This window comes from Mauremys mutica, chromosome 11, assembly GCF_020497125.1.
Source record: "Mauremys mutica isolate MM-2020 ecotype Southern chromosome 11, ASM2049712v1, whole genome shotgun sequence".
Lineage (NCBI taxonomy): Eukaryota > Metazoa > Chordata > Testudines > Geoemydidae > Mauremys > Mauremys mutica.
Genome location: NC_059082.1, coordinates 59,304,347 through 59,317,629, shown reverse-complemented (window position 1 = coordinate 59,317,629; position 13,283 = coordinate 59,304,347). Strand labels below are relative to the sequence as shown.

Sequence of the window (13,283 nt, the reverse complement as noted above, 5' to 3'; positions counted from 1 at the left end):
CCTTCTATGCTGGTTTTTCTTTCTTTTTTTTTCTTTCTTTTTTTTGTTTTTTTTTAGAGAGAGAGAGATTGCCATTAAGGACACAGCAATCATCACATGATAGAATAATGTTTACCCATCTCTGTCTTCTGTTCATAGAGAGCTCCACTTTTCTGTTGGGGATAATACTGTTCACATTAGTTATCTAAATATACTAGGCTATTAATCATATCCCATGTTGTTGTTCTTATTAATAAGTTACAGAACTCTCTACAATGTAATTATCAGGCATACACCAGGCTGACATATGGGGCTTATTGCTTAAAGTTTTTCATCAACTCCATTACAAAACCACTTGTTAACCTTAATACAGAAATATATAAACAAAGGCCAAACAACAGAATGTGCATTGCAGCCAAACTCCTTTAAAATTATTATAGAATGTGTTTTGGTTAGATTTACAACATTTGTTTGGTCTAAACAGTGCAAAGACCAGCCTACATTTAAAGATAAAAGGGGTATTGGAAACCATGTGCTGGATATGACATGGAGCTCCCCCAGTCTCTTCGGCTAAAGCTGTTCTGCTATGGATAAATACTTCAACACATATTGGGACAGAGAGAGAGAGAGAGAGAACAAGACTCTGTAGTTCAGCGATCAGGGCACCCACCTGGAGAGTAGGAGACAAGGAGTCAAGTCCCCTTATTCCGACCATTCTTCCTTTATTTATCCACAGTGGAACAGCTTCCACAGTAGAGACTGAAGGAGCCCCACACATCAGAATATCCCATAGCTCAGTGGTTAAAGATCTTTTTGAGAGGTGGGAGAGGCCTGTTCAAATCCTCCCTTACCCTCTATCAGGGACAGAGGAATTGAACCTGGGTCTCCCACATCTCAGGCAAGTATTCTAGCCACTAGGCTAAAATGGGGTACTTCCACAACACTTTTGAATGGGGCCAGATCAGGCCCCTTGGGCAAGTTAGGTAACTGAACACCTATTTTCCCCAGGCTAAGGTTTGTGAATTGCTCTGCAGCATAGGTGGGAGATAGGCATCCAGATGCCTAGAGTGAGCAACAGCATGCATGTCCAGAGGCAGAAACTTAGGCCTGGTCTACACTACGATTTTAGGTCGAATTAAGCAGCGTTACCTCGATTTAACCCTGGACCCGTCCACACGACGAAGCCTTTTTTTCGACTTTAAGGGCTCTTTAAATCGATTTCTTTACTCCACCTCCGACAAGGGGATTAGCGCTGAAATCAGCCTTGCTGGGTCGAATTGGGGGTAGTGTGGACGCAATTCGATGGCATTGGACTCCGGGAGCTATCCCAGTGCATTGTGACCGCTCTGGACAGCGCTCTCAACTCAGATGCACTGGCCAGGTACACAGGAAAAGGCCTGCGAACATTTGAATTTCATTTACTGTTTGACATGGCGAGCTGATCAGCACAGGTGACCATGGAGAGCTCATCAGCATGATGTGCACATTGCCAGGGCACATTGCCCGGCCCGTTGTTTGTGAGAACTCTATGTCCATATCTATGTCCTCATCACTGCACTGTTGTCGCCTCCTCACCTGGTTTTGCTTTTGCAGCTTCTGGTTCTGCGCTGAAAAAAGGCGCGAAACAATTGTCTGCCGTTGCTCTGACGGAGGGAGGGGCAACTGATGACATGGCTTACAGGGAATTAAAATCAACAAAAGAGGTGGCTTTGCATCAAGGAGAAACACAAACAACTGTCACACAGAATGGCCCCCTCAAGGACTGAACTCAAAACCCTGGGTTTAGCAAGCCATTGATTTCACAAAACAAATCGGGTCAATTTCTTGTTTTGATCCACTCCATCTATCTTTTACATCTTAGGTTGGCAGCAGATGGTGCAGTAAGACTGCTAGCCATCATCATCTCCTGGCTGCTCGGCAGAAGATGGGAATGACCTGGTTGAGTCACTCCCATGTCTGCCCAGGAGCCCCTGACCGACCTCACAGAGGTCGGCTAAAAGAGCACTCAGGAGTATGACGACGATGGCTACCAATTGTAATGCACCGTCTGCTGCCAAAAGGCAATGAGCTGCTGCTGTGTAGCAATGCAGTCCCACGTCTGCCAGCACCCAGGAGACGTATGGTGACGGTGAGCTGAGCGGGCTCCATGCTTGCCATGGTATGGCGTCTGCTCAGGTAACCCAGGAAAAAAGGCGCAAAACGATTGTCTGCCATTGCTTTCACGGAGGGAGGGAGGGAGGGAGGGAGAGGGGGGACTGACGACATGTACCCAGAACCACCCGCGACACTGTTTTTGCCCCATCAAGCATTGGGATCTCAACCCGGAATTCCAATAGGCAGTGGAGACTGCGGGAACTGTGAGATAGCTACCCACAGCTCAACGCTCTGGAAGTCGACGCTAGCCTCGGTACTGTGGATGCAGTCCGCCGACTTAATGCACTTAGAGCATTTTGTGTGGGGACACACACAATCAACTGTATAAAACGATTTCTAAAAAAATGACTTCTATAAATTCAAACTAATTTCGTAGTGTAGACATACCTTTAGGTGCCTAGGAAATGTTTACATTGAAAAGCGTACGTGCCAAGCGAGATTAGGCACCTAGGGGTTTGGTGTGAGTTTTGTGGATTGCAGTGGGGGATTTAGGCACCTAAACAAGAGACTTGCATGCCTAAGAAGCTTTGTGGATTCTACCCTATCTCTCATTTTTGTTTCAGCATGTAAGCAATACAGAGACTGGTGAATAATGAAAATACTGAAGAGTCACAGTTGTCTTAAAAGCATTTTCCATTCACTGCTTTGCAATTATGGAATACATACAATATACTTTGAAAATAAATGGTATTTAGCTGTTTTAATGAAAGGATGCTTTGCTTGCCTCATTATAACAACATGCCTCTAAATGCTAAGTAGTATGACAATTTAAATCCAAGTTCTGGCTGTCTGGTTGTGCCCTTTTGGGGCTATCCCATGTGTGCACCACTAGCTCCCAGTTCACGCAAACCTCTGTGAATCAAAAGCACAGAAATATACACAGCCTTACTCACATCGTCTTCCTGTGCCAGATTCTGATCTCATGCCACAACTCCACTGGCTTCAACAGTTTACACCAACATAAGTGATATCAGAATAAAGCCCCAGAAAAGCTTTGATTTGTTACAAGTTTTTCAGACTTCTTTTTGCCTTATTTTTATTCCCACTTAGGAGGAATATTCTGATAACCTAGGGCTTCATCCTGTAAGGTGCCTGGCCCCAATCATGCAGAATATTTAAGTATGTTAATAGTCCATTTACTTCAAATGGGCTCATCGCATGCTTAAAGTTAAGGATGCGCAAAGTCAATGCTTTGGCTGGATCGGGGCCAAAATGCTCAGCACTCTGAAAGATTAATCCTCTATTGAGGGCATGGATGGTAACAAATTTTCCTCCAGCCTCCCCTTGCTGCCCTAGTGCCTGTAATAAAATTGGGGTTGGTAGGTGGGAGGGACAAAGGAGCCCAGCTATTTCAAACAACCCTTCAGTTTTAATTGTCAAGGTGTTTTCTTTTAGAAAAATATTACAATGCTGATATAAAAACAAACAATAACAACAACAACAAAAACCCACCTTTGATATGCTAACTGAAGAGATGGTTAGTTTCAGCTACCTTTTCCCAAGCCCAGACCTCCTAGTTTTTGTGAAAACTCAAAGTTTTCATTACGAATTCCCAAGGACCTAGTGGAAACTGAGGAATGACTCCTCCCCTTTAAAAAAAAGAATAAAAGAAAAGCAGAAATGAAAATAAATTGATATGTAAAAATACTGGTACTCTCCTTTTTCTTTCACCAGGGACTAATATTTTTACAACTACTGATAAAAGAAAAATATTTTTGTAAAGTATATATCAGGGGTCGGCAACCTTTCAGAAGTGGTGTGCCGAATCTTCATTTATTCACTCTCATTTAAGGTTTCTCATGCCAGTAATACATTTTAATGTTTTTAGAAGGTCTCTTTCTATAAGTCTATAACATATAACTAAACTACACCTCTACCCCGATATAACACTGTCTTCGGGAGCCAAAAAATCTTACCGCGTTATAGGTGAAATCGCGTTATATCAAACTTGCTTTGATCCACCAGAGCGCGCACGTGCACCCCCCCCACCCCCGAGCAGTGCTTTACCGCATTATATCCGAATTCATGTTATGTTGGGTCACGTTATATTAAGCATTCAGCTATATTAGGATGTATATTCCTGGGTGACATCACCTGAACTGCAGCCCAGATACTCATAAATGCACACCCTCTTTCAGTTCATTGTTAAACAAACACTCATGGTTTTTCCCATCAAGTAAACAACACATCATTTGAGTTAATTCATGTAGGGGATTCAAAATATCCACACTGCAGATGAATTGAGCAATCAATCAGACTTCCAAAAACTGGCAAAGTAACCACACAATGAGTTTGCCTCGTTGCCTTCTACGGTTGTGTTCAGCAACGACACTGCTACTACAGACATTAAATGTTCTAGTTCAGGTTCCGCTGCTTCCATATTAACACAATAATCTGAAATCAAACTGAGAGAAATAAATTACAGAATATGTCTGTGAATTGGGCAACATGTTGTTATAGATCATGAAACAAAGAGGGTGAGGAAAGGGTCAGGGTGTTTATCTTAAATCAATATAGTCCTAAGTGAGACTTTAAATAACTATGGGGGGGGGAGGGGGACACAAAAGTTTTTTAGGCAAAGTAGAGGCCTATTTTTATTACAATTTAAGATAAGCAGGCTTGAGAATTATGCCCAAAACCACTCTTCCAGGGCATTCAAGGAAGATCCCTGCAATGAAGTCCTCAGCCAACCAATGGTGCACACTCTTAGCACAGTCTCAGAAGGTACAGATAGCAAAGATCTATCCAGTCCATCCCCTTACCAATGCAGGATTGCTCTTTACTTTACATTCCCTAGCTCCTCATCCTACCAAGTTTCAAATGTCCCAAAGGAACTCTTTTCAAACTCATCCCGAGACACTATATCTGAGCTAAATACAATACTATACTGAAGTTCCTCCACACAATATTCAGCCTAAATTTTCCATCTTAGTTTCATCCTAACTTTATGAATATTAGAATAAATATTTCTGCTATCTCCTTAATGTATACACCCTATTTGTAGCCTATGATCACACTCCGATTGGCCAAGCTGTATTTCACTCATTTAATCTTTCCTCACAGATCAAGCCCTCCCACCTAAAGATCATCTTTCTTATTCTTCCCTGAACTCCCTGCAGGTTGTCCCTGTAATATGTCAGTGGTCTGGTAATGGGATGCCCAGAACTAAGTGTAGCACGGTAGCACCTAGTTGTTTATCAACACTCTTTTACAGTCTCTTGGCCAGTTTTCGGTTCTTCACGCAGTTCTGTTTCCAGCCATTAGGCTAACAAAATGTTAGGTGCAGTATCGTATCCATTTTATAAGACAGAGAGTCAGAACGGCCATTGGTCACTCCTTGCTGATGTAAGTAGGCTCAGAGGCTGCCTCAAGAATTATTAGGCACAGACATTAAACAAAAGGTCAGCAAATTGTGGAGCCTCACTTCTCTACTCTTCACTTGTTCTACCAGTGTTATGCCACATGATGGCTGCCACTTGCATCACAACACTGGTTTTCCCAAGACCTTATCCCTCACCTGCCACCTCAGTTCCTGGGAAAAAACTGTCAGAGATCAGAGGCTAGAAACACTGTCCAACAAATGGAAAGCCTTCCAGCTGATCAAGCTTGGTCTCCTTCCTCAGATGCTGCTTCTATTCCTGCTCTTCCAAGCACAGCTTCAAGTATCCAGTATCCAGTTTAGGGTTAAAGGGCAAACCACACCAACAGCCAGCTTCCAACTCCACTACCTCTATCACAGTTAATAATGGGGCTGAGGCACAACAAAGAACCCTTTAAGGGTATGTCTATGCAGCAAAGAAAAATCTGCTGCTGGGCTGTGCCTGCCAACTTGGGCTTGCGGGGGGCTCTGGCTGAGGGATTGTTTCATAGATGTATAGACTTCCAAGCTTGGGCTGGAGCCTGGACTTTAGGACCCTGTGAGGTGTCAGGGTCCCAGAGCTTGGGCTCCAGCCCAAGCCCAGAAGTCAACACAGCAGTGAAACAGCCCCATAGCCCAAGTCCCATGAGCCCGAGTTGGCTGGCATAGGCCAGCTGTGGGCTTTTCTTTGCTGTGTAGACATAAATGACTACGACCACCATACACTCATATTTGGCCACATCACATATTCCAAAGACTATATGCCACATGAGCCTGTGCCAGACGTCTGGTTCATCCAGACCAAGAAAATGAGATTAAAGAGTTTGGTTTAGGGCCCTAGCTATGCCCAGCATGTAGGATAGGGATGAGCCTCGGGGCTTACAACTGTGTGGGCCTGTGTTTCCTCCCAAGTGTATAGAACTTGTGTGGGGTACAGCATATTTGGTAGTACCATGTGTTTGTGCTAAAAAAAAGCATTTCCCTTTGAAAGTGATTTTTGATCATATAAGTGCTGGGAGACACCTTAGAAATGAGCTAAGGCTCAAAATTAATGATAGCTAGTTCTTTTCAGCATATGGACAGTGGTCTCCCCATCACCATGGCTGAATCAGGTATGTACCTATGCAATGGGCATGCTGGAAAGGGAGGAGTTCCCACTACAGAGGAAAGAGTTGCTCAATTTTTTTTAAAGGATGGCAAAGCTGGTGATTTTAAGGCTGTGTTCTAGTGCAATTGGTTTAATGATTTTATGGGAATTGGTGGAAGATTATCCTCAGCAAAAAGCCAGGAAATATGTTTGGGAAGGCTTTTGTAGTGGTTTTAGGAGACCATAGAAAAGGTCCTAACATTCATAGTCAGGGCAAGTTAGTTCCTTTGGGATGATGTTCTGATATTGTTAGAATAATATATCAACAAGTGCTGACTGATGATTGCATTACCATCTGCTTTCTCCTATTTCCCCTGCCCTAGCTGAGGGTCTCAGATGTGAGCACTGTCCTTTAGGAAACATTTGTATCTAAAGCAACAATGATAAATGATCCGGTTGACCTCCAGGTGCCTTCTGTATTGCCAGTCCTTTGACCAGCTCGCAGCCCTAAATTCAAAAAATGGAATCGTGTTCACTCTGTATCTTTTCCTAGTGTATGCTGAAGACGTTGATCTGCTTAGTTTTACCGTAAAAGGGACATGTTGTTATGACATGGATATGCCAATATTACTAGCTCTCCTCTTTAGCTTCAGAGGACTTCAGTTCCTACTGACGTCATAACTGAAGACACACACTTTTCATCTACAGCCCTTTACCACAGTAATTTACTGTTTACTGAGTCATAAACCTCTATTCACTTCCATAAGCCTCGATACTTGGAGGACTTTTCAGATCTCAGATCAGAGGCTGGGCTTCCCCTTCATTCCCAATAAAAGAGCCTGTCATCATCCTTACATATCCAAGCAGTGAGCTCGACACCGTGACTTAAGTAATTTCCCCCTTTTGAAAAGACAGACAAGTAGAGAACCTGCTTGGCCTTCCTACCTGTGCATGCAGAACAGAAGCACTCAAATTAAGTGTTTGCCTGCTTTTTTTAGGATCCCACAGGTATGCTCATGTAAACCTATCAGCCTGCCATCTACACCACCTTCATTGACAAAAACAAGGCAATATGGATTTTGGGGCTTCACTAATTTAATGGCTCAGACACTGGATAAGCAAGGAAGGTGACCTGGACATTAGGCTATACGAGAAATCACACAGAACATTCATTTTTCAAAATCCCTCTCTTCCCTCCCATTTTGGTGACTCTCTCTCCCTTTAGAAATACCAGATACTTGAAGTGGTTCCAAAGCTTACGGTGACACAAGACCAGCTTTAACCAATCAACTCCTAAGAAGGCTCAGGCTGGTCAGGAAGTGTGTGTCTTTGAATGTTTTTATTTGTTAAAGGAGCTCCCTTGCTCACGGGTTGTTGTCCTGGACCACACAGAGCTGTCCATTGCAATGCTGAAGGAAACAAGTATTGCTTTGTCTACCAAGATCTCCTATCTGGTTTCTATTGCCTTATGCACACAAAAAATATTTCTTGTCCTGACCCTGTGACCCTAAGAGCCCCGTTGTACGAACTGGCAAAGGGCACACCCAACACACACTTTGCCAGAATATTTAGCCAAACAGCATCTTGTAAGGTCTCATGGGAAAACTGGTGATGGATATCACTGTGTGGGGGTACATATGGGTTGTATGTATATGGGTGATGGATATCACTGTGTGGGGTACATATGGGTTGTTCATAAAAAATTATATATGGGTACTGGAAATATGCTCTTAAAATAGGTTTTTAGAGGTTAAGGATACAAAGTCTGACCTAGACAAAGGAATGTTTGTGTCTCCATTACAAGCTGAGAAATGGTGAGGTGAACAGACTGGTGTGGAAGGGAGCTGGCAATCCAGCAAAATTCACTCTTGTTGACACAGATGGGTAACACAGTGGCTTGTGGTTCTGGGCTGCCCTGAGGAGAACATCAAAGACTCACATAGGTTATTTATGGTAGTGAGCATAATTAGGCTTGGATTTATTAGATTTTTGTCAGTAAATATAATTAAACATCAATTTCACGCACATACACAAACCAATGAAAAAATATTTCCATTGATCATAATTAAAATTTACAGACGGGAAAAGTAAGAAGAATGCTGCCTGTGAACTTAAGAGTTTGATTTAAGTATTTTTACTTTGTATATTTTGACTTGATGTTGACTGTTTATGTTTGAACAGTTATAAAGCTTGAACTTTTTGAAATCTATCGTCATTAAATAATTATCTGACATACCCTGTTGTCTCACCCCTCCCCCGCTAAATCGACCACCGATGCATCGATCACCACAGCGTTGATCTTCCAGTAAGTGTAGACAAGCCCTAAATCATCAAAATAAAAATTGAATTCTGCCAAGCTTATGTATAATGCAGGAATGGGCTACATCACTTGCACTTATGGCAACACCACTCTGGCTTCCAACCCTTTTTGTGAAGGACCAAAACTATATATCTCTGTATTCTACTGCTCCTAGTATACTGAATCTCCTCTTCAGTGCTGCCTTCTATACTGCTCTGGTGGGAACAATCCTGGTCCCACGTCCAGTCCACATTGGCAGTTTCCACCATGGAGACCTGTGCCTGTGACCTAGGACTTTTGATCTTTACCTGTGTTTCTCCAAAACAAAATCAGAGGTGCTTAGGTATACTGCTCAACCTCAAACATTCACAAAATTCCTTTTTGGGTCAAGATCCCAACAATTACAACACACTGAAATTTCAGATTTAAATAGCTGAAATCATGAAATTTGCAACTTTTAGAATCCTCTGAATGTGAAATTGACTAAAATGGACCATGAATTTGGTAGGGCCCTATACATGAGGACACAACACCCTGCAACAGAATGCCTGCTCTCAGTTGTCCTCTGGTAGACACCACCATTTGTTAGACAGGATCATAGAACCATAATGACTCATTCATTCTAAATCAGTGCATCCAAGCTATGAGTCATTGCTGATTACCACACTCAAGTTATGGGTAGATCAACCATTTTTCATCATTACATCAGTCCCAAGGAAGTTTTCCCCACAACTGCACAGACATCTAACATGTCTATTATTTCTCAAATATGTTATTCCTTTGCTTCACCTGGAATGGTGGAGCATCAAGCTACTATGCAGTGTACAGATTTTTAAGCACAACTTTCTCCCATTAATACACAAGTTATCTGCTGGCAAGGACTTTGGCTCCCAGCTTAGCTTGCCTCTGAGGAAAGTTCATCTCACTTGGACTGATGGTGATGGCAGCTATGGCCTCTATTTATAAACACCACTACTACAGACATGTGCACACATAGGGTGATCATCATTCACCTCAGGGGCATCAATCTCATTAAAGAGAGCAGCGTGGAATGGATGTTCTAAGTGAACAGTAACTGGATTCCACTGACAAGTAAATCATTCAAAGCCACCAAGTAACTATTTTCCAAACTCTAAATGAGACAAAACTTGGACAGCAGCTAACAAAAACTGTGTGGCAGACTGCTCAGGAGGAATTTCAGTTTAGAACTGAGGATCTCCCTATTCCCTTTGGAGATACAGCATCTAGGCACGAGACAGTGAAGTATAATTGTCCCAGTCTATTTCATACTCAGTGTATACACTTATCTGACAATGACTTTTTTTTTTTTTTTTTTTTGCCATTTTACCCTAGCTTGAGGTTTCGCTAGGATCTATGTAGAAGGTAAAGCCAGCTAAACTCATGGCTACCACCATCAACGACAGGCAATCCTGACAGCAGATATCAGAAGCGTCGTACTGACTAGTAAAAAAGGTCAGTTAGCCTCCAAACCTGTGGTTGAGAAATAGAAAAGATGCACTATTCTGCAAAGATATGCACTTTCCTGTAGAGATTCAGCATCAACCCAGAATCCAGGGTGGATGGATCTGCTTCTATGGCAACATGCTATCTCTGATGTTATCTCATACAGTTGCTCTGCAGAACTGTAGTCTTATTTAGACCTTGGGACAAGCCAGCCTGTTTGGGGCTTGGTATTGGCTGGGATACCAGAGTACCAAAACAGGCTAGCTATTCAACTACGAGATTACCAGAATAGAAAACCACAACCCTGACTGTTAGATCAGTGCCAAAGGGTAAGAGGAGGTCAGTGATCGCAAAAGAGTGACTGACTATCTCTTTCCTTGTATGCAGTGTAGTTGTAGCCATGTTGGTTCCAGGATATTGGAGAGACACAGTGGGTGAGGTACTATCTTTTATTGGGACATTTTCTGTTGGTGAGAGAGACAAGGTTTCAAGCTGCACAGAGCTCTCCTTCAGCTTTGTGTGGCTCGAAAGCTTGTCTCTCACCAACAACAGTTGGTCCAATAAAAGATACAGAGACAAGGTGAGTGAGGTACTATCTCCTTCCTTGTCATCCATCAGCTGACAATACTTCCTGCTTTGGGTTAATTTCTAGTTGTTTCTCTCTCTTTGTAATGAAATAAAATGATGCCTTTGCAGCCACTTTTTAAATTTTGGTTTTCATCAATCTTCATTGGTGACTGTCTTTGGAATATTCCAGCCAAGGACTGAGGTAAGATTGTACAGTGGGGAGGAACAACTAAAGAGGATTATTTTTATTTGGATTGAAATGAGTTTGTCAACTGGATACAAGGGATATTAATTGGAGATGAGAGAGATTTTGTAGCTGCAAGGGAGAGGGCACAGGGTGAACAGCTTTCCGCTTGCACCCCGCTTTGCCCCCAATTTGAGAATTTAAAATATTCCCAAACCTACTTCATTGCATCAAAGCATGTTTAGACATAAGCAAATTAAACTCTCTTTAGGGTTGTGACCCCTGTGAACAGCTTACTAGTGGGATTTTCCCCCAAGGTATTCCAATACTAAACATTCCTGTTAGTGGAAGGCACGATATGAACAGAAATGTGTGTGATCACCTGGGATTCATGGCTTTGCTGAGAAATGAGTAGAGAATGAACAGAGGAGTTGTTCTTTATTCAGCATTAATGGGTATTAAAACGGAAGAGATGTAACACTCCACTTGTCCAACTCACCCCCATATGCACCCCTTTGCTTATTGTTCCTGTACATGATTAGCCTAAGGGGATCGCTGACTGCATTAATAGTTCCTGTTGTGTTGTTTTCACAGACACAACGTGCACACATCATGTTTGCAAATGCTATTTTTGGAACATCCCCTTGGTATTGAAATGAAAGAAAAGTGCTGCATAGCTATTTCTATAGAATTGTCACTTTCAGGATAATTAATGAGCCAAGTGGGAGTAGTGAACTTTTATAGAAACTATTTTCAAAAACATACAATTCCCTGGAATTTTTACTTCAAGATGATGCTCCTTCGTTGCCTTCTTCCCTACATGTTTTGCCTAATCTAGTACTACCACATAAACTAAGAAAGGGACTTATTTTCAGTTTTCTACTAATCTATTTGCCCATTTATGAAACTAATGGAAAAGTTGGACAAGCTGAGGTTAATGCTCATACTTTCTCATTCAACTTAATGGATTTATTAAAGTAAATGCAATTACGGGTAATGTTATGATCTATGGGCCAAATTCTGCCTTGTAATGTGTATACATTCAACGCCAGAAAAACTGCAGGCCACAGTAAGAAGCTGGAATACATGTTAGAAGCTGGCTCCATTCAGCCCCCTTCACAAATCTGTGAAAAATAATTATCCATGGGTGACTCTTGATGTTTATCATAGAGCAATATAACTGTACATTGTCCTAATGGAAGTGGGCATGATCCACACACAAATAATATATATATATACACACACACAAACAACCCAACTCTCTTTAAATACATGCATTCACACAAACTATTACAGCATTTATAAAAATAGTATGCTCTTAAGGCTTTCCTACTTCTTTTAGAATGTACATTGCAATACAGCATTCCATTTCAGAACAAGATGTCAAGAGTCAGACCCAATCCAGAATAAAACAAACTATGCTGATTTACACCAACTAAAGTGCTGACCCTGGGCATTTTACACTGAAATCAGATTTGATGCTGAAATGTACACCGTAAATATAGCATTTATATGCACCTGTGTTCAATCTGAAAAAAGGCAAATGAGCATTCTGTTTCTGTGCATGCTGCTAAAAGACCATTGTGTGGTCTGCTTGGTCACATATGTATATGTGCATGTATGTATGCATATACAAAGGCTAATGCCTCAGGGCAATGCCCTGATTAATCACTTAGTAATATCCATCATATGGAGGTGGCTGATGTCAAAGCACTAAATGGTTTTACACCAGCTAAGGACTGGGTCCTATACGTCTGATTATATAAAGCCAAAATATTAACTATTTATCATAGCTTCTTCTAACTCTATCTTTTTTCATTGCTGAACTGTGTCAGGAATTTTCTCATTTAAACTTACACTTGTCACAAGCACATGGAATACGTGAGCAGCAAAACTAGTATGTAATGCTCCAAGTCTCCTAAGGAGCTTATGCTGACACTTAATGAGACATATTTTGAATTCTGCATCATACACAAACCTCCTGTGATTGATTTACAGGGATAGCTGAGTGGGAGGTTAGCAAGTGTTCCTAATTAGCCTTGCACACAAAGTGAACTGCTTTTGTTCTATGCCAGACACTGCATAACATTTTGCAAAGTGGTAGGCAAACTTATTTGAGACAGTTAGAACATCTGGCCCAAATAAGTTAATTATATGTACTTTCCTCAATAACTATAAATTAAACATTAAT

The 13,283-nt window shown here is 41.7% G+C and overlaps 1 protein-coding gene across 10 annotated transcripts in view; it reads right to left on the bottom strand.

Annotated features, from left to right (window-relative positions):
* The window catches only part of RBFOX1 (RNA binding fox-1 homolog 1), a 2,584,986-nt gene that overhangs the window by 406,015 nt on the left and 2,165,688 nt on the right, over positions 1-13,283 (bottom strand). The window lies entirely within an intron of this gene.